Raw genomic sequence first — 23,022 nt, 5'->3', positions numbered from 1 at the left:
GTTCAAGCATACTAACAAAGCAATCATGTCTTCTCAAAATAACATGGCCAAAGCAAGCTATCCCTACAAAATCATATAGTCTGGCTATGCTCTATCTTCATCACACAAAATATTTAAATCATGCACAACCCCGATGACGAGCCAAGCAATTGTTTCATACTTTTGATGTTCTCAAACTTTTTCAATCTTCACGCAATACATGAGCGTGAGCCGTGGACATAGCACTATATGTGGAATAGAATGGTGGTTGTGGAGAAGACAAAAAAGGAGAAGATAGTCTCACTTCAACTAGGCGTACCAATGGGCTATGGAGATGCTCATTAATAGATATCAATGTGAGTGAGTAGGGATTGCCATGCAACGGATGCACTAGAGCTATAAGTGTATGAAAGCTCAACAAAAGCAACTAAGTGGGTGTGCATCCAACTCGCTTGCTCACGAAGACCTAGGGCATTTCGAGGAAGCCCATCATTGGAATATACAAGCCAAGTTCTATAATGTAAAATTCCCACTAGCATATGAAAGTGACAACATAGGAGACTCTCTATCATGAAGATCACGGTGCTACTTTGAAGCACAAGTGTGGTAAAAGGATAGTAGCATTGTCCCTTCTCTCTTTTTCTCTCATTTTTTTGTTTTTTTATTTTGTTTGGGCCTTTTCTCTCTTTTTTTATGGCCTCTTTTTTTTCCTTTTTTTATTTTTCGTCCGGAGTCTCATCCCAACTTGTGGGGGAATCATGGTCTCCATCATCCTTTCCTCACTGGGACAATGCTCTAATAATGATGATCATCACACTTTTATTTACTTACAACTCAAGAATTACAACTCGATACTTAGAACAAAATATGACTCTATATGAATGCCTCCGGCGGTGTACCGGGATGTGCAATGACGCATGAGTGACACGTATGAAAGAATTATGAACGGTGGCTTTGCCACAAATACAATGTCAACTACATGATCATGCAAAGCAATGTGACAATGATGGAGCGTGTCATAATAAACGGAACGGTGGAAAGTTGCATGGCAATATATCTCGGAATGGCTATGGAAATGCCATAATAGGTAGGTATGGTGGCTGTTTTGAGGAAGGTATATGGTGGGTGTATGATACCGACAAAAGGTGCGCGGTATTAGAGAGTCTAGCAATGGTGGAAGGATGAGAGTGCGTAGTATAATCCACGGACTCAAAATTAGTCATAAAGAACTCACATATTTATTGCAAAAATCTATTAGTTATCAAAACGAAGTACTACGCGCATGCTCCTAGGGGGATAGATTGGTAGGAAAAGACCATCGCTCGTCCCCAACCGCCACTCATAAGGAAGACAATCAATAAATAAATCATGCTCCGACTTCATCACATAACGGTTCACCATACGTGCATGCTACGGGAATCACAAACTTTAACACAAATATTTCTCAAATTCACAACTACTCCACTAGCATGACTCTAATATCACCATCTTCATATCTCAAAACAATCATAAGGAATCAAACTTCTCATGGCATTCAATGCACTTTATATGAAAGTTTTTATTATATCCCTCTTGGATGCCCATCATATTAGGACTAAATTTATAACCAAAGAAAATTACCATGCTATTTAAGACTCTCAAAATAATATAAGTGAAGCATGAGAGTTCATCTATTTCTTCAAAATAAAACCACCGCCATGCTCTAAAAAGATGTAAGTGAAGCACTAGAGCAAAGACAAACTACTCCGAAAGATATAAGTGAAGATCAATGAGTAGTTTAATAATTATGCAACTATGTGAAGACTCTCTAACATTTAAAAATTTCAGATCTTGGTATTTTATTCAAACAGCAAGCAAAACAAAAGAAAATAAAATGACGCTCCAAGCAAAACACATATCATGTGGTGAATAAAAATATAGCTCCAAGTAAAGTTACCGATGAACGAGGACGAAAGAGGGGATGCCATCCGGGGCATCCCCAAGCTTAGGCTCTTGGTTGTCCTTGAATATTGCCTTGGGGTGCCTTGGTCATCCCCAATCTTAGGCTCTTGCCACTCCTTATTCCATAGTCCATCGAATCTTTACCCAAAACTTGAAAACTTCACAACACAAAACTTAACAGAAAACTCGTAAGCTCCGTTAGTATAAAAAAATAAATCATCACTTTTGGTACTGTTGTGAACTCATTCTTAATTCATATTGGTGTAATATCTACTTTATTCAAACTTCTCTATGGTTCATACCCTCCGATACTACTCATAGATTCATCAAAATAAGCAAACAACACAATGAAAACAGAATCTGTCAAAAACAGAACAGTCTGTAGTAATCTGTATCAAACGTAGACTTCTTGAACTCCAAAAATTCTAAAATAAATTGGTGTACCTGTGGAATTTGTCTAGTAATCATCTGCAAAAATAATCAACTAAATAGCACTCTCCGGTAAAAAGTTTTAGCTAATCTCGTGAGCGCTAAAGTTTCTGTTGTTTACACCAAGATAATAAAGACTTCACCCAAGTCTTCCCAAAGGTTCTACTTGTCACAAACACTAATTAAAACATAAAACCACATCTAACCAGAGGATAGATAGATTATTTATTCCTAAACAGACCTAAAAAGCAAAGAACTAAAATAAAATTCGGTTGCCTCCCAACAAGCGCTAACGTTTAATGCCCCTAGCTAGGCATGATGATTTCAATGATGCTCACATAAAAGATAGGAATTGAACAATAAAGAGAGCATCATGAAGAATATGACTAGCACATTTAAGTCTAACCCAGTTCCTATGCATAGGGATTTTGTGAGCAAACAACTTATGGGAACAATAATCAACTAGCATAGGGAAGCAAAATAAGCATAACTTCAAAACTTTAAGCACATAGAGAGGAAACTTGATATTATAGCAATTCCTACAAGCACATATTCCTCCCTCATAATAATTTCAGTAGAATCATGAACGAATTCAACAATATAACCAGCACCTAAAGCATTCTTTTCATGATCTACTTGCATAGAAATTTTACTACTCTCCACATAAGCAAAATTCTTCTCTTTCAGAATAGTGGGAGTATCATAAGAGACTCGAATACTATAAATTGTTTCCATGTTAAAAGAGTAGTGTTCAAAAAAAGGGTAATCATAATCATGAAATTTTTTATAAATATAATCATCACTACTCTTTATAGCATAAGTGTCATCGCAATAATCATCATAAATAGGAGGCATGCTATCATCATAATAAATTTGCTCATCAAAACTTGGAAGGCTAAAAATATCATCTTCATTAAACATAGCATCCCCAAGCTTGGGAAAAATATTAATTGCAGCAAATATATTCTCAAACATGTCATTCTCATCAAACAAAGCATCCCCAAGCTTGGGCCTTTTCATATCATAAGCATAATCACTCTCATTATTAATAGTATGGATAGCACCAACAGTATAGCAATTATCATCATCACAATGAGTAATAGGAGCAACATCATTTGGGAGGGATACCTTTCCACCTTTACTTCTCCGTCTTTTCTTTTTCTTCTTCACATCATGTGTGGGTTTAACCCTCTCTTTTGAGCTCCTTATCAATGAGATTGGTTGAATAGAAAGCTCCTCCTCGTTCCCTGATTCATCATAAAAAATAATAGGAGGATATTGGGAAGTCTCTTCCCTTTCATTAGTATTCTCTTCATCTTCTATTTGTCTTCTTTTCTTTATGTAATTGGCAATATAAGGATTTTCAATACAATTCACCGCACAATACATATAAATTTCTTCTAGATCAAAATCAAGAACTTTATCAAGGACTAATTCTGGAAGATCCTTAGTTATAGGTTTAATTTCTTCATAACCCAAGAGCAAACTAAGTTCATTATGATGTGCAAGGGAAATCAAGTCATCAGAATTTTTGGACACGATACGATCATGAAACAATTTGCATTGGAGATTTAAATGACCACGTTCATTGCAAAGTTCACAAGGATGACTAAGAAAATTTAAATTTTCAGCACAAACATCTAGCCTCTCTTGCAACCATTTAGTTTCTAAGTGCTTGTGCCTCTTATAAAATCTATCTTCCCTTTTTGGTATGTATTTGCAAACTCTATGCACTCCACAGAAATTGACATGCTTATAGGAAACATTTTGATCATGAATAGTGCAATCATCATTAGTACCATGGATATTCAAAGAGTTCATACTAACAACATTGCAATCATGCTCATCATTCAAAGATTTAGTGCCAAAAAATTTATAGACTTCTTCTTCTAGCACTTGAGCACAATTTCCCTTTCCATCATTCTCACGAAAGATATTAAAAAGATGAAGCGTATGAGGCAAACTCAATTCCATTTTTTTAATTTTCTTTTATAAACTAAACTAGTGATAAAACAAGAAACTAAAATATTCAATTGCAAGATCTAAAGATACACCTTCAAGCACTCACCTCCCCGGCAACGGCGCCAGAAAAGAGCTTGATGTCTACTACACAAACTTCTTCTTGTAGACATTGTTGGGCCTCCAAGTGCAGAGGTTTGTAGGACAGTAGCAAATTTCCCTCAAGTGGATGACCTAAGGTTTATCAATCCGTGGGAGGCGTAGGATGAAGATGGTCTCTCTCAAACAACCCTGCAACCAAATAACAAAGAGTCTCTTGTGTCCCCAACACACCCAATACAATGGTAAATTGTATAGGTGCACTAGTTCGGCAAGAGATGGTGATACAAGTGCAATATGGATGATAGATATAGGTTTTTGTAATCTGAAAATATAAAAACAGCAAGGTAGCAAGTGATAAAAGTGAGCGTAAATGGTATTGCAATGCTAGGAAACAAGGCCTAGGGTTCATACTTTCACTAGTGCAAGTTCTCTCAACAATAATAGCATAACTGGATCATATAACTATCCGTCAACATGCAACAAAGAGTCACTCCAAAGTCACTAATAGAGGAGAACAAACGAAGAGATTATTGTAGGGTACAAAACAACCTCAAAGTTATTCTTTCTGATCGATCTATTCAAGAGTCCGTAGTAAAATAACACGAAGCTATTCTTTCCGTTCGATCTATCCTAGAGTTCGTACTATAATAACACCTTAAGACACATATCAACCAAAACCCTAATGTCACCTAGATACTCCAATGTCACCTCAAGTATCCGTGGGTATGATTATACGATATGCATCACACAATCTCAGATTCATCCATTCAACCAACACAAAGAACTTCAAAGAGTGCCCCAAAGTTTCTACCGGAGAGTCAAGACGAAAACATGTGCCAACCGCTATGCATAAGTTCACGAGGTCACGAAACCCGCAAGTTGATCACAAAAACATACATCAAGTAAATCACATGATATCCCATTGTCACCACAGATTAGCACATGCAAGACATACATCAAGTGTTCTCAAATCCTTAAAGACTCAATCCGATAAGACAACTTCAAAGGGAAAACTCAATCCATTACAAGAGAGTAGAGGGGGAGAAACTGTCCGATCACGGGTTCCGGCAAAACCCTTAAGGTTCGAACTCTGGGGTGCGCGCGAAGTTCTTTCCCTACCGACCTACGCCGAAGCTCTCTAAGATCTCACGGACGAACTTGACGAACTTGCAACACAGGAAGACACGAGATTTATACCGGTTCGGGCCACCGTTGTGGTGTAATACCCTACTCCAGTGTGGTGGTGGTGGATTGCCTCTTGGGCTGGTGATGAACAGTACAAGGGGAAGAACAGCCTTCGGAGGTTGAGGAGTTCTTGTGCTTGGCAACTTGTGTGGGCGAGGATCCGATGTCCTCTACGGTTGTGGCTAGCTCTACTTATATAGGCCCTGGTCCTCTCCCCAAGTATTGAGCGGGAAGGGAGCCAACAACAACCAATTTGAAAGGGGACAACTAGTACAGCTTATCCTGACAAAAGTGGTCTTCGCCTGCAAAAGGCTCTGGTGGTGACGCCGTCTTGGGCTCCATGGTGACCTCCGTCTTGCCGTCCTTCGGGTCCTGGTCTCGTTGCACCGATATGGAAACATTTGCCTCATGCCTCGGTACTCTGCGCCTGCGCTTGCCTCCTTAGCACGAAAGAGGAAACAAGGACGCTGCACGCGCTGGCGCCCGCTTGGCGCCCGCCTGGTGCCGATCGTCATGGCTCACGTCACGAAGTCCTCGCGAGGTTTGCCTTGCCTTGATCTCTCCGCCCCTCATGAGCCTGCCGAGCATGGCCGCTCCCGAGGAGGTCTTGTGTCGTCCGCCTCGCGAGGCTTGGCCCCTCGCGAGGGTCTCGAATGCCTTGTTGATGAAGATGGGCCGTACGGCCTGCTAGCATAGCCACGCCGTGGGCCGCAGGCAGGAAAGTCTGGGGACCCCCGTTCCCAGAACGCCGACAGTAGCCCCCGGGCCCAAGGCGCGCTCGGGCTTGGCTTCGAGGCGAAGCCAAAGGTTAAGCGCAGAGCGCCGCAGGCCCCAAAAGCCTGCGGCCTCGGTTGACGCGTGGCGGTTGATTGGACGTCGGCGTCTCCGCTTCCCCACGCTGCCTCGGCAACTGCCCGACTTGACAAGTCCCTATGACACGCAAGGAAAACCATCATTACCTGTGATCGTGGGGGCGCCGGTTGGCCTTCTTCCGCTATAAATGGGGAGGGGGGCAGAGCCCCCCTCGCCCATCTCTTCCTTGCTCGCTTGCTTCTTTCCTCCTTACTCCTCTGCCGGCAGTAATGGCGCCTATCCGAAGGTTCTCCGCTGACGAGAAGGGAAAGGCCCCCCGTGATGGTCATGGGCCGCTCCCGCCGAAGAAGAGGTTGGTTCACCGTCGTGAGGAAGCGGCGATGCCGGTGGTGACGAGGCCCTGGTGCGAGCGGCCTCCTCCAGGGTATCCGCTACCCTTGTACGCCCAAGCCGAGGGCTCAGGAGGGCGGAGCGACGAGGAGCGCCGCCCGCGCCGCATTCATGGTCGCCGCGCGACGGCGACGCGCGTGGTTGCCCCTGGAATCCACGCCGCGGATTCCTCACGCGAGCTTGTGCTATTGGCGCCGATGCCCCCAAGCTCTTGGATCCGCTTCCCGCGGTTCTTCTCCGATGTGATGCCGCCGAGAGGGCCCCTCGAGCTCTGGCTGCAGCATGCTGACTGTGATGCTCCAGCGACCGGAGCAGAGGACGAAGCGGTCCCCACCGGCTAGATCTTCATGACTCGCGGCTGGGGCGAGGTCGCGCGGGTTTGCCGCACGGAGGGCGCCCTCGCGATCCACTTCGAGTATGACAGCGCCTCCATGCTTTTCTTCAAGGTCTTCGATGCAGAGGGCCGCCGCTTGGCGTGTTGCCTCAGGGGGAGCGCCAGGATGACGCACGCTCCGCTCGTGGCTACTCCAGCAGCAGTGACCCACGGGAGTCTAGCGGTTCTCCTGAGCTCTATGAGACTCCGGAGACAAGCAACGACAGCTACGTGCCCCCGAGCTCTCGCCGTTCCCGGAGCAGGGCTGCAGCGTTTGGCCACCGTCGTTGCTGATCTGGATGAGGTTGGCGCCGGCCTCCTGTGGCCCACTGTTGATGATGGCGTCAGCCGCGGGAGGGTGTAGATAGGATTCTACTAGGTTCTCGTCTTTTGTTCCCTGCGAGGAATCAAGAAATGCCCCGCGGGGGCGTGTAAGGATCTGTAATGTCTTTTGTGTATATCTTCCTTCTTATGAAAATCTGCGAATGCATGCCCTGTTAAGGCTCGGTCTCCCCTTTCCAATCTCGCGACAGCTTATTGCTCTACGCTGACAGGTCCCGGTCCCTAGGCAGGCTGCAGCCGTCGCTGGTGCCAGGTCGCGTGCCGTGGTCAAGGCCAGGAGGTGAGCGGCCCGAGGTCCAATAAGAGCTCCTGAGGCGCGATGTTCATGGGGTCCCCTTTAGCGCTCAAGCAGCTGTGGCAAGATAAGAAAGGGAGGCGACGTGGCCGCGACAGGGCTGCGACGAGGGTGTCCCCTAGGCTCCAACGATTAGCCAATCCGAGCGCGAGACTTATCTTGGTAGTTCGGGGTCGATTCTTCGCGATGCGCCAGGCCTGTGCCCAAACACCCGCAGCGTAGCTAGGTTAGGCCCATACGAGTCTCCCTCTTCTAATGCTCTCCTTCGTGCTCTACGTCCTCAGGTCCCGGCCCTCGAGGGTATGCCAGGTCGCGATGCCGTAGTCAAGGCCAGGGGGTGAGGGCTGGAGAGCCAGTAAGAGCTCCTGAGTCGCGATGCTCAGGAGCCCCCCTTTTAACGCACAAGCGGATTGTACGAGAGGAAAGGAAGCTCGTGGTGCCGCCTGCTATCCTCTTCATGAGATCCCTGCGATCCAGCACAAGGAGAAACATAGTTTTGCCATTATGGTTGCCAGCCTGCCCTTGGCTGCTCCACGAGGAAATGAGGGCACTGAGGGCCCGGTGAGGTGACGTGCGCGAGGCGTGCCGCGAGCCAGAGCTCGACCGCTCCGGTTTGTCGACGTGGCAGGGACGGACCCATGCACCGGCGCCGTGCCAGAGTGAGGAGGCCTTGTGGGAGGCGACGATCGAGCAGGTGGTAATCATAGATAGATTAATCATGAGAGCAACAGGCTTAAGTAAATGCATGGGAGATACATGCCACTGGGTCAGGCCCAAGCGGCTTGGGGATGATGCAGCCCGAGGGGCGCCCCCAACAAGGTAAGCTTAAAGACGTAAGAAAAGGATACACGCCACAGGGACAGACCCATGCGGCCTGGGAATAATGCAGCCCGAGGGGCACTCCCAGCTAAATGAACTTGGAAAATGTCACCTGGTTCTGTTGACGAAGGAGAGTTGGTGCAGCTAAAGGCGTTTAGCGAAGGGGTAGCTCCTCACTAGCCACCGGGGCCCTGAGCCTCGGGAGGCTCTGGGGGCTCGGGTGGTTCCTGGAGGACCGTCTCCATCTCCGCCAGGACGGCATGGTGCCTGGCCTCCTGAGCCGCCAGGACACGCCGCAGGTTGCGCTGATAGGCTGACGACATGCTCGGCAGGCCGAATGGCATGCGAACGTAGCTGTGAGGCGGTCCCTCGCAGCGTCCCATGCGCAAAGGCCAAAAAAGCTCCTGAGATGCGGCCCTATTGAGCCCTGGAACATTGATGCAGACGCACAGCCCGGCATCCTCGCCTGGATGGGGAGCTGTGCCTCGTGAGCGGCGGTCACCGCGCATGGCCCTTGCGTCTTGCAATTCCTGGGTGGTCTTGATGATGAACTCCTGAACGGTGGGTGATCCTTGCCGTGTGCCCTCCTTAGGAAAACGTGCCATGAAGCACGCCTCCAAGTGGTGCCCAAGCGCCTCCCTCGTGATGTGGGCAAGGTCTGAGGCCTTCCAGAAGAAAGACCCCGAGCCCTGCCCGAGGAGGGCACCGGGCGCGCCTTCCTATGCGATGGAGGGAGGCGCCCCTGGAGCAGGCGCTGGTCCTGACGAGGCTCCTGCTGCGATGCCACCCTCCTGAGTCCTGCACGGCGCAGCTGCTTCTTCTTCTTGGTGGTGACCTCAGGAGGGCCCTCGCCCTTGCTGTCGGGGTCGTCGATTGCTGCAGCTTGGAAGGCACGCTCGAGGGAGCACACCGCATCTCTCTCTTCACATGGGACCGTGATGGTTCCGCCACTCCCCGGCATCTTGAGAACATTGTAGCCATGATGGGTGACGGCCATGAACTTGGCCAGGGCAGGATACCCAAGGATGGCATTGTACGGCAGACGAATGTGCACGACGTCGAAGTCGATGAGCTTGGTGCGGTAGTTCTTGCGTTCCCCAAAGGTGACACCGAGGCGGACCTGCCCTATCGGTGTGGTGGAACCGTCGGTCACTCCTGAGAAAGGCTTGGTAGGCTGAAGCTGGTCATATGGCACTTGGAGGTTGTCGAACGTGTCGACAGACAGGATGTTGAGCCCTGCGCCGCCGTTGATGAGGGTCTTGGTAACTTGCACGTTGCTGATGACTGGGGAGCACAGCATGGGGAGGGCGCCAGCGGTAGCTGTGCACTTGAGCTGATCTGCCGAGTTGAAGGTGATGGGGCACTGGGACCATCTGAGTGGGTGTGTGGCCTCGAGCTTGGGGAGGACTGCATTCACTTCACGAGCAAACTGCTTGAAGATACGTTGCGAGGCTGGGGCCTAGGCTCCGCCCAAGATGCAAGCGATAGCACGCGGCTCTTGGAAGCCCCCAGCCCCCTCGTCTTGGTGGTGTTCATCGTTCCTTCTTGGTGGTGGCGGCAGCGGAGGGAGCCCAGCGTTGCCTTGAGGGCGATCCTCACGAGGCTGATCCCTCCAGGCGCCCTCGCGAGGCTGATCCTGCAAGCGGTCCTCGCGAGGCCGGTCGCGCCACTCCTGGCATGGGCCGCGGTCGTCCCAGCGTCCGCCACCACGTCCTCCTCATCGGCCGTAGCCCTGGTCGCTGCGCTCGGGGCGTCGACCGAAGCATCCTTCGCGAATGGCTCTGAGCTCTTGACAGTCACTGGTGTTGTGGGTGTTCAGGTTGTGGAAGGCGCGGAACGGACGGCTGCTCTTGGATGACTCAGGCTGGTCTCTGCCTCGCTTGGTGTTCGGCTCCACTGCGAGCACGGCTGCTCCCTTGCGTTTCACGTCCTTGGCCTTGGCTTTCTTTTGCTCTGGGTTCGCAGCCGGTAGCTCGAGGAGGGAGAGGCGCCCTTCCTTAGCTCTTGCGCACTTGGTCGTCAGGTTTCAACAGCTCCTGAGATGTGCACAGCTCCTCGTGGATAGCGAGCTCTTCCTTCATCTTGACGTCGCGGACGCCATCAGAGAACGCGCAGATGATGGCCTCGTCCGTCACCTTGGGGATCTTGAGACGAATGTTGTTGAAGCGCTGGATGAACTTCTGGAGGGTCTCCCCTGGTTGTTGCTTGACGCGGCACAGGTCACCCGCGGCCGGCGGACGGTCGCGAGTTCCCTGGAAGTTGGCGACGAGGCGGTCGCGCATCTCGTCCCAGGAGGAGATCGAGCCCGGTGGCAGGTTCAGGAGCCAAGAGCGGGCGCCATCCTTGAGAGCCATGGGAAACCAGTTCGCCATGACTTTCTCGTCGCTGTTGGCCGCTTCGATGCTCAGCTCGTAGACCTGCAGGAACTCCGTGGGGTCAGGGGTGCCTTCGTAGCGAGGAGGCAGATCTGGCTTGAACTTGCCCGGCCAGGCGACGCTACGCAGCTCGGGGGTGAAGGCGCGGCAACCGGCCGTGGTCGCCGGGGCCCGTCTTGGAGGTGGAGCCTGGTCTTGATGAGGACCGTGTGCCGCCACCGCTGGTGGCGCGCGGTCGTGGCGAGGCGGCGCGAGGATCGCAGGTGCAGCTTCTCGCGGCCGAGGAATTTCTTGGCAGCTTCTCTCTTCGCGTGCGGGCACTGGGCATGGTGGGTTGCACCATGGGGCCGCGCGCCTTGGCGCCAAGGCACCGTCTTGGGGCAGAGGTGGTGGAGGCGCTCCATGAGCCACGCCACCCGCGGCTGACGGTGGGCGCGGCATCGACAGGGACAACGTAGGGGAGCCCCCTGCGGCGCTGACGAGCTCGGCAATGCGGTCAAGCCAGTACTCGTAGGGGGCGTCGACGGGGTGGTAGCGAAGGAGCTCACGCGCCAGGCCGAGCGCGGCCTGAGGGTCCACCAGAGCGCGGCGAGCGTGGGATGACGAACCGGCCGGGGTCAGCGATGGAGTGGCGGTGCGGCCGTCCCGCCGCACCGAAGGATGCAGTGAGGATGCTTGCTGCTCGTTCCCCACCGGGCCGGTGGCGGCGTTGGCGGCAGGCGACAGAGAACGACAAGGCGGCCCGCCCACGGGAGCCGTCTGAGCGACGCGGGTGGCGAGAGCGGCCCGGCGCTCAGCGCGAGCACGGCGAGCGTCCGCCATGGAGACGGCGGAGCGACGGAGCACAGACCGACGGGAGCGAACTCGGGGGCGCCAAATGTCGGATCACGGGTTCCGGCAAAACCCTTAAGGTTCGAACTCTGGGGTGCGCGCGAAGTTCTTTCCCTTCCGACCTGCGCCCTAGCTCTCTAAGATCTCACGGACGAACCCGACGAACTCGCAACACAGGAAGACACGAGATTTATACTGGTTCAGGCCACCGTTGTGGTGTAATACCCTACTCGAGTGTGGTGGTGGTGGATTGCCTCTTGGGCTGGTGATGAACAGTACAAGGGGAAGAACAGCCTTCGGAGGTTGAGGAGTTCTTGTGCTTGGCAACTTGTGTGGGCGAGGATCCGATGTCCTCTACGGTGGTGGCTAGCTCTACTTATATAGGCCCTGGTCCTCTCCCCAAATATTGAGCGGGAAGGAAGCCAACAACGGCCAATTTGAAAGGGGACAGCTAGTACAGCTTATCCTGACAAAAGTGGTCTTCGCCTGCAAAAGGCTCTGGTGGTGACGCCGTCTTGGGCTCCATGGTGACCTCCGTCTTGCCGTCCTTCGGGTCCTGGTCTCGTTGCACCGATATGGAAACCTTTGCTCGATGCCTCGGTACTCTGCGCCTGCGCTTGCCTCCTTAGCACCAAAGTGGAAACAAGGACGCTGCGTGCACTGGCGCCCGCCTGGTGCCGATCGTCATGGCTCACGTCATGAAGTCCTCGCGAGGTTTGCCTTGCCTTGATCTCTCCGCCCCTCATGAGCCTGCCGAGCGTGGCCGCTCCCGAGGAGGTCTTGTGTCGTCCGCCTCGCGAGGCTCGGCCCCTCGCGAGGGTCTCGAATGCCTTGTTGATGAAGATGGGTCGTACAGCCTGCTAGCATAGCCACGCCGTGGGCCACAGGTAGGCAAGTCTGGGGACCCCCGTTCCCAAAACGCCGACAGAAACATCATAAGATCCAACTATAATAGCAAAGCTCGCGATACATCAAGATCGTGCCACATCGAGAATCACGAGAGAGAGAGAGATCAAACACATAGCTACTGGTACATACCCTGAGCTCCGAGGGTGAACTACTCCCTCCTCGTATGGAGAGCGTCGGGATGATGAAGATGGCCACCGGAGATGGATCCCCCTCCGGCAGGGTGCCGGAACAGGGTCCCGATTGGTTTTTGGTGGTTACAGAGGCTTGCGGCGGCGGAACTCCCGATCTATTCTGTTCCCTAATGTTTTTAGGGTATATGGATATATATAGGCGAAAGAAGTCGGCCAGGGGAGCCACGAGGGGCCCACGAGGGTGGGGGCGCGCCTCCCTGCCTCGTGGCCACCTCGAAGCTTCCTTGACTTCAACTCCAAGTCTCCTGGACCATGTTCGTTCCAAAAATCACGCTCCCGAAGGTTTCATTCCGTTTGGACTCCGTTTGATATTCCTTTTCTGCGAAACACTGAAACAAGGGAAAAAACAAAAAGTGGCACTGGGCTCTGGGTTAATAGGTTAGTCCCAAAAATAATATAAAAGTGCATAATAAAGCCCATAAACATCCAAAACAGATAATATAATAGCATGGAACAATCAAAAATTATAGATACGTTGGAGACGTATCAGGGACGTGCTGCCCCAGCGCCGTCGAACGGAGAAACGATGCACATCCTCCCTTTCCGCCGGCAGACGGGATGTGGCCGGATCAGTGACCAACGGTGAGAGAGAGAGAGAGGCCACCGCAGCCTTGTGTGAGATACTCTGAGGAGAGACAAACCACGCAGGCAGGCTCCATTGTATATAGTGGAGCGGACTACCTTTTTCTCCATAAAAATCGTTTTATATTCTGTGTACGTGCCATTGAGGGATATAACTTTATTTAAAAATAACGCGCCAACGCATCAAGTCGAACTTTGTTTCGTGCACGCGTGGTACACGATCTCCGTAGGTAAACAACCGCTACACGCGTTCAAATTAGCACGTGCGCTGCCATTTCGTACAGAACTGAGCTCCACCGTGTACCCGCGCGGGTGTGGCTGGGCACGAAGCGTGAGTACGTGCACGGTGCACCTATTCTCTTCTTGTATACGTACACCACCTACGTGGGGTTGTGTGAGAGAGATACAAACATAGAGAGATATAGTGTGTGGGTTCGTGAGAGTTTTTTTTGGGGGGGGCAATCAAAAAATGTAACATATGCAATGTGTGTGAAATAGAGTCCTGGATATATCATATATATATAGAGGGGGCGATCCACGAGAAGAGAGTGGAGATATCATCGGCTTCAGGTGTCCATAGAATCGAAGAGAGGGATGATGTGTGTGTGTGTGTGTGCACGCGCGGTCGATAAAGAGTGCCATCGAATTTGTGTGTGCCCACGTCAAAGATATAGAGTGGCTGGCCTATTGGAACGTGAGAGGGGACAGGTGCAGTTTGTCTCTGTGGCATGGATACCTACCTACAGCGCTCGGCTATCGGTGTGTGGTGGGGGGGAGGGAGGCCTAATTAACTATAGAGGTACAATGGCTGGTATATGTGTGGAGGAGGAGAGAGGCCTACCTCATGTATTAAGGGAGATCGATCTACCTCATGTATTAAGGGAGATCGATCGGCATCCATGCATATGTGTAGGAGAGGAATAAGGTTGGGAGAGAGACAGAGCTAGAGTGTTGGAGGGGGTGGTAGTGGAGTTCCTTCTAACAAATGGTGGGATAGGCTTGCTAGATAACCGAAGGGCACGCCTGCAATATCAATAAGAGAGGGGATGGCTGCCTGTCTGTGCACGTGCGTGTGAGAGACGGGTCAGGAGGCATGCACGAATGATGAGGGAGGGCGATATGGCTGTGGTAAGAAGACGTAACTACATAGGAAGATCAATCGTCCTTTGTCAGAGAAAGGAGAGACATAACTTGTGAGGTACGTTGATCGATGGGGGGGATAGTTAAAGTCGACCTAGGTATATGTTGGGAGATTGATCGGTATACATGCATGTGTGTGTTAGAAGCAAATGAGGCAGGGGGAAGGATAGAGAGAGAGGGATGCATCTAGGAGGTGGTGCGAGAGTCATACTATATCGAGGGGGAAGGAGTGTGCGAGTACGAGATCGATGAAAAGAGTGGTGGGAGTGAGGCATGGACGGTGATAAGAAAAGAGGGAAGCTTGTGTTTGTGCTAGGCACACCTGGCTAGAGAGGCATATCGATCGATGTGTGCCGTAAAGAAGGAGCTGGGGGCCTACACACACCGTGGGTGAACGACCTAATGTGAAAAGATGAATTTGCGCGATGGAGCTAGAGAATGCTGAGGGAGGGTGAGAGGGATGCGGGCGTGGGCATGCACGAGAGAAAGTTAGCGCTAGCTACAAAGATAAGACGATTGTGTGGGTGTAAAAGACGAATAGAGATCATACTTCGTTATAAAAAGCGAATTCGGATATTTGAAGAATTTATCATAGTGTTTTAAACCGACGCATGTGTGAATATATATAACGGTGATACACATGGTGTGGTTATGAACATGTTATACTACATATAATATATTTTATCTCTACTCTTATAAAAAACGGAGTTGTTGATGATGGTGTGCCTGCCATCCTGCAATATAGGCCGTCCGATTTATATCTGACGGATAGGAAGGAAACTATGGCAATTTTGAAAAAAAGATACCCACACCCCTCTCCATATTTGAAAATTAGGCCTCCCCTTGATCATGTTGATGTTTTGTGGAACGCATGGGCATCTTGCTAGTACTACGTATAATATATAGAACATTGATCATAATTTGGGCCAATGTGTGGCTTTTGCAGCTCAGGTCTAAATACTTGTCATAATGTAGGGGGCGGGGCACTATACTATGTGTGATAAACACGGTGTATGTATGGAACATGGTTTAGATTATGAATATATAGTTAGTACATCAAATGTACTATTATTTGGAATCAACATCAAGTGTATTCAAAAAATAGAATTCGAGTTCATGTAGTACACATAGTTCATATCTATCTCTATAGTAATCATGCGGTGTGTTATTAAGGTAATACACGAATGATGGTTGAAGTTGGCAACAATCATGATTGTAGATTCTTATTGAAATAGAGAAACGAATTCAAATTCAGTTCGAATTGCAGCGGTAGTATAGACATTTGGAATGCACTAAAATGTTGGTATGAGTAGGTTACATGCATTATACAGAAAGAGAAAAAATTTAATTGGACATAACATGGATTCATACTCTCTCCTTCCATCTATATAGGGCATAATGCGTTTTCTAAAACCGCCTTTGACTATTGACAAGATTAATAGTACATGACATGCACAATGTGAAAATTATATCATTTAAAGAACCTTTCACAGACGAATTTAACGGTGTGCTTTGTGTAAGTTGCATGTCATATATTATTGCTCTAATATTTGGTCAAAGTTAGCATCGAAAAACGTATTAGGCCCTATATAGATGGAAGGAGGGAGTAGCTTTGAATAGCATTTTTACAGTAAAACGGGGCAAGACTCTCTCTTTGTGTGGTGTGAATAGTTTTATTTTTTTCGTTTTCTTTTTGGTTGAGGGAAGTGCGAATTGATTTGGTACGTACAAGTACAATATTACACGTTAGGCTTGTCCCTAAAATTCAACCCGCGCCTTGTTATATCCCGAAAATTCAGATATCGTGCTCCCAAAACTAGCGCCGTCACAACCCGCGCCTTGCTATCCCGAAATTACAACGCGCGCGAAAACTCCCTCCAGCTGCCAAATCCCGACACGCGAAATCCCCCTTCTAACCCTGAGCCGAAAGGGCCGCTAGTTCAAATCGGTGGGGGGTACTTTTGTAACACACCCTATATTTTGGACAAGCGCGTCCCTAAGTCATGGTTCACCCCCTCCCATCGCCTCCTTTTTGCCATTCAAAATCCCAGGCTGCCATAACCTCTCCACTCCAGCCGCGAAACCTCACCCTCCTCCGTCCGCCACCTCACCGCTGCCCAGCCGGAGCCTCTTCCCCGACGACATCGTCCACCGCAACAGCTCGACGTCCCTCGTCCACCTCCCTGGGCGAGGATCCGTCGTCCATCTCGTCGTCCCGCCGGTTCAGCCACCCCGTCCTCCACCTCCAAGGAGCTGCTCCGATGATTGCCTCGTCTATCGCGGCTGCTCCATCCCCACAGCGCTGCCTTAACCTGCTCCACCGGAACCGCAGCATCCTCACCGACTCCTCGGACGAAGCCGAGGCCTACTCGGCGCCACCAAAGAGGTTGTACACTCATCGCATCGCACCTTCTCCTTAACTCGACCTCCCGGCGCCGACGGTGCTCCATCCCGCACCCCCATGGAGTAGCTACCTTGAAGCCGGCGCCGCGGGCAACATCTCCATGGCGTCTCTCCCCCAGTGCAAGGCCCCTTCGGCGGCGGCGGCCATACCAGCCAGATCTGCTGTTGCTGCTCCGGCTCTCGCTCGCTCGCTCGCCCAGCTGCTGCTGCTCCAGCTCTCGCTCGCTCGCGCTGCCGCTGCTGCTCTCCCCCTCGCTCGTGTTACTGCTCTGCTCCGATTTAGCTACACTTCAGTCGACTGAATCGACTTTTGGGTCAGTCGATTTTCAGGGGGTGGGGGGCTCGCCGGAGTTAAGGAAGAACCACCCGCAGCGGGGACGGGGGCTCGACGGAGAGGTACCCCACTATCTATCTTAGGGTTCAGGGTGGGGGCGGGGGGCCTAGAGGGCGGGCCGGGGCGGCGGCGGACGGGCGGTGGGGAGTTGTTTCGGACGGGCGGTGGGGAGTTGTTTCGGCCGGTGGTGGCTGGCGGCTCAGGGGGGTGCAGGTTGAAGATGAACTGCAAGCCCTCCCTAAACTACATGTCAAGTGCCTCTCTGCCACCATTGCGTTCAGTTTCGATAGTAACATTCATATTCCACAGTAAATTTCAGTTTCGACAGTTAAGTTTAGAGTCAACAGTTTTTACCTCATCTATTGTAGTCAGGTGGTTTTTGGTGATGTAAATTTTACATCTATTTTACATCATCTATTGGAGATGCTATTAGAATCCCACTTGAGATTGACGATGTCTGTCTTGTGCTGCTTCAGCCTTTACGTCCTACGGCTCACCGGAGCTGCTCCAATGACAGAACGATCCATCACAACAGAGCAGTGCCCTGGACGCCATCTACAGATTCCTTAGATCTTCCTCCACACCTCCGACAGCCACCTCTGCCTCAACTGCTTCAGCGACCAACCCAATGATGCTGAGGTCCACACGGCTACGGCAAAGAGGTTGTACACTTGTTGCATCACTTATTACTATACATTCATGTCGATCCATTAGGGCTATTTTGGTTCAACGGAAAAACATAGCAATAGGGAATTTTCCAATGGCACTCTACTATTCAATTATTCATGCATTTTGTTGAAAGGAATGAAGCAAAACATCCACCTGGACCTACTTTTCAAAATCATATGCATGAAAACAAGACCAAGTGCATTAGTGGCAGAATAACATTCTAACTGTACACGCTTTCATATGGTTTCATTTTATTTTGGCCATGTTTCTTTGCATTCCTCTGCTCTTCCAATTCCTGTAAACCAAACACCCAAGTTGACAGAAATCCTGTGTTTACAAATGCTCTGTTTACCATGTGCATTCCTATCCTATTCCGGTGTTTTTCCTATCCCTGCGTTTTTAGAATCATGCAAGCCAAATGAGCCCTTACAGAATTACTTCAGTTACAGGTAGGTGTCGAAGGGAACTTTGTGTGGTTTGTCCTGCTCCTGCCGCGACGTCGTCCACCTCACCTGAGCTGCTCCATCGACAGAAACATCCACCAAACCAGACATCACGACTCCTGACCGTCTTTCGCCGCCTCAGATCTCCTTCCCTGCCGCCGGCACCCACCGCAACGGCATCACCATCATCGACTCAGCAGATGAACCTGAGGAGTACACGGGTCCACAAGAGAGGTCGCACTCTTTTGTTTCTGCTTATGTTATGCATTGCTTAAAATTACCTGCTACTTTATCGTCCTGTTCACCTCTTGGACTCCAAGTCAGGTCCAAATTAATGTTCAAACTTGAGTTCTAAATTAGTTGTGGGGCACATATCGAGGAAGCAATGAATAGTATCTCTGTCTAATATCTGGTTCACCTAGGGTATGCCTATGTTGTTCATCTTGGGTGGGAAACAAATAGTAAAGCAATCATCATCTGTCTTTTTATTAAATTAAAGCAATCATCAGCCTGCTATCATTATTTTTGGATCCATCCACTGGTTGTTACCATCACTCTAAATTTCTGCATGCTCTCCTTACATAATCTCACCATATTTTTTTCGTATGCATGTCAGATATTGTACACAGTCATGCTGAACATGTAGAGAAAAAGAGAAGAGTTTTGCGCGGCAATACAATGTCATGCAGACATCGCTCCATGGTGGGTTCAATGGCAAACCCTCCCCACCCCTCTCCAGATTGTAATCCAGAGGAAGATATCTGTTCTGAGGCAGATTCAGACGCCGCTGACCACTCCTATTTACCCCCCAAGGTGTTTGCTCTACCTTGGCATGATGATGTTAGTCATATCATGCATATGTTGCCTTGCAGTGCCTACTTTTGACATCATATATGTCATCTGCTTAGTTTAGACATGTTCTGTAATGCCACCTGTTTAGTTTCTATATCATATATGGGAATTATGCAGTCTCATGTCTTTTAGCCAGCCATAATATATGTGAAATGTGCAATGCCATCCTGTTTAACCAGGCATCATATATTTGAATGATATCTTGCCCATCCTTTTCTTCATTACATTTCCATTTGTCGACAATGTTTGTACATTAAACTACTCTTCCTGTGAATCAGCCATTTGGGTGGGAGATGGAAAAATCTGGAGTGAAAACAAGGCCTTCAGAGCAGACAGTGCTACCTGTCGAAGCAGATCTCTTGTTGGGTCCCGATAGCTCCTCAGAGATGGATTCAGAGACAGATGACCAGTCCTATTCCCCCACCGAGGTGTATGCTCTAACTTGGCACGGTTATACTGCTCATATCATGCATATGGTGTCTTGCATTGCATAGTTTAGACATCATATACACAATATTCAACACCATGTTCTTAGTTCAGACATCATATCGAATGCCCTCTGTTTAGCATATAAATCACATATGTGAATTAAATGATGCGATCCTGATTACTTAGATAACATGTAGGTGAATTATGTCATGCGATCCTGTTTAGTTATTCATCATATCTTTGAATTATGTTATGCTATGCTATCCAGTTTAGATAGACATCATATATGTGAAATTATGTCATGCTATCCGTTTTAGTTAAACAATATACATGTCAACTATTTCATGCCCTCTTTTTTCCACACTATCTATTGCATCTGTCTCTCATACAATGTCTGTACATTCAACTATGTTTCCTGTTTATCAGCCATTTGAATTGGAGCGGGTGATGCCAGTATCTAGCGGACTAAAAACACGGTCTTCAAATAAAACAGTGCTACCTCTTGGTGGAGATAGCACCCCGGTTGTACATGCACGAGAACCAGCCCTACCACACATAACCCAAACTCTCGCAGATTGTACCCCTACTGCGATGGACAGAGAACCAGCTTCACCCAATCTAACCCCAACCCCAGCAGATAGTAACCCAGTTCCTGTTGACACAGCACCATCTCCACCACAGAGCTCCCAAACAAGAGCAGTTAGTAAGGCAGCTCCAGTGCCCAAAGGGCCAGTACTACCACGGCGAACCCCAACTCCACCAGTTAGTACGCCTATTCCTGTGGAGGAAGCACAACCAGCTAGTCGTAGTTTAGCATCTATCGCATTTGATGTTGTTAAATCGTATGTGCGTATCTTCCCATCTTGGAAATATTATACTGAAGATGAAGGAAAATGCCAGTTGCAGGTGTTTGTCCAGGAGTTATGTGTAAGTAATGTTATTCATGGCAATTACTTTGCTTTGTCCCATACATCCTACCTCCATGATGGTTATAATACAGCAAATTTTCCCATTTTTCTCTATAGAGAAGGACCGATTTGGAAACTCAGGATGAGGTAACCTGTGCTAATACCTCTGCTATCTTCAAGAATGCTTGGTGGCAGTATCGGAATTACCTGAAGAAAACATACTTCACCGGCAAAGAAACTCATCAAATTCCCTTACGTTCTCCTGAGACACATTTACTGGACGATGACTGGGAACGCCTTGTTCTGTACTGGTCCCGAACCAAGAATGTGGTAAGGTCTATGAGCTCATTTTCTATTTTTAAGTACTATATTCTTGCGTCTTACTGTACTCTGTTCATGTAGAACAAGTGCCTAAACCTGAAGAACAACTGTTCTAATTTAAGATTCCATTGCTATCATAGTTCAAAAAAGCGCTAGGCGTTAATTGTGCGTTTTGCCACCGCCTTGCGCTTTACTGACCAAAGCGCATGCTTATGCGCAGTTATGCACAGATTAAGCGTAGTTATGCGCAATGCGTTTTGCCAACGCCTAGAGCCTAGGCGCGCTTAAGCGCTCGCTTAGGCGCGCCTTTTTTAACTATGATTGCTATCATGCATACTGCTTTGCTCTTGTATCACTGTATTTACTCATACAAACTTATTTTTAAATTGAAGGATCCAATCGAAACTCCAATGGCACAACAGGTATGTTCACGCATGTTTCTTTAACAGGTTTGCTCTTATCAATAGCTCTGTTGATTTCAATTTCAATTGTGTATACAGTTGACTTCTCATATCATGCACATTACTAGCATCACAACAGAGCCAATAGTGTTGTTGTACATGTAGACCCGTGGTACCCATCTGAAATCTTGTTGTGCCGTGTAGTTTCCCACGCTTTGTATTCTTTCACTGCTGCTTTGTCTTGAACTGATATGATTTGAACCGTGTCTCTATTTTGATTTGGCAAGACAATGCAGTGACCATAGGACATAGATATATGTTTGTTTGATGCTTTTATTATGTACTAGTACTTGGCAATAGAAGACTTGGTAGTTTAATCCTGTCCACCTTACTAATGAACTGGTTCACCGAAATGAGTTTCATATACTAGTACATGCTAAACCTGTTATGTGTCTGCTTGTTTCTTCTTTTAGAATGCTGACAGAATATTGGGGAAGAGTGCCTTATTAAGCAATGGTAAAGGAAGTAATGCAGATAAGGTTCAGGATAGTGACACATCCTTGCTGGTCTCCAACAAAGCTGATAAAACAGCTAAGGAAGACTATCTTGAAGACAGTGAGACAACCCCAAAGTCCTGTCTTGGTTTAGTGTTCGAGTTACTGGCCACTACCGCTTGCACAAGCTATTCAAACTCACTGTCTGAATCAGTTCGGTTTCTTGAGTCTCAACTACAAGCTGAAAGACATCGATCAGCTGTGCTGCGACAAGAAGCGGAAGGACTGCGGAAGTCCCTGGAGCATTCAGATGCATACTTTCTGGTGCAACAGCAAGCGTTGGAGGATTTTAGCGTCAAACAGGACAAAGCTAATAAGCTTGCTAAGCTTATTGCCAGCATGGTGGATACCCAGGATAACGTTTCTTGAGCTCTTCTGAAGTTGTTTCAGTTATGCTCTTGTTTTGCTGTCGCGTTTATTTGCACTGGTGGCCAATTTTGACGGCCAGTGTATGTAATATGCTGCTTTGTTCCCTATATTTGCACTGGTGGCGAACTTTGATGCCCAGTGGATGTAATATGTGTAATAGCGGTAATAGGCTAGCGTTAATTGCTTGCTTATTTATTTCCTTATTGTCTTGTTTAGTAGTTTGCTTGTAGTCACCGCAGTTCTTTTTCTGTGTTTTTCTAGTGGCCACAATAACCTATTTTTGGAAACTAGGCCAAAATAATCATGGCAACACACAGACTGTTGTAACCATGGGACTCCTGCGGGCCGTATGATCCATGGGCCTTCTACGGGCCGTACGATCCATTGGCCTTCTATACAGGTCGTAGGATCCATGGGCCTTCTACGGGCCGTACGATCCATGGGCCTTTTACGGGCCGTACGATCCATGGGCCTTCTACAGGGCGTATCATCATTTCGCCAATCATGGGTCGTACTATTCGTCGACCATAACGGGCCGTGAATAGGTCGTATTTGACAACTCTATGAAAACAGCCCAACGGGTTTTTTTGACATGAAAACGGCCCAACGTATTAACGGGCCACAAACGGGCCGACTGTAACCATAAGCTGAATTTGGCCCACAAGCAGAAAATGACAGTAACGG

The sequence above is a fragment of the Triticum aestivum genome, chromosome 4D (assembly GCF_018294505.1).
Source record: "Triticum aestivum cultivar Chinese Spring chromosome 4D, IWGSC CS RefSeq v2.1, whole genome shotgun sequence".
In the NCBI taxonomy this organism is placed as follows: domain Eukaryota; kingdom Viridiplantae; phylum Streptophyta; class Magnoliopsida; order Poales; family Poaceae; genus Triticum; species Triticum aestivum.
The sequence above is the reverse complement of the archived record's forward strand: the minus strand, read 5'-3'. Positions refer to the sequence as shown.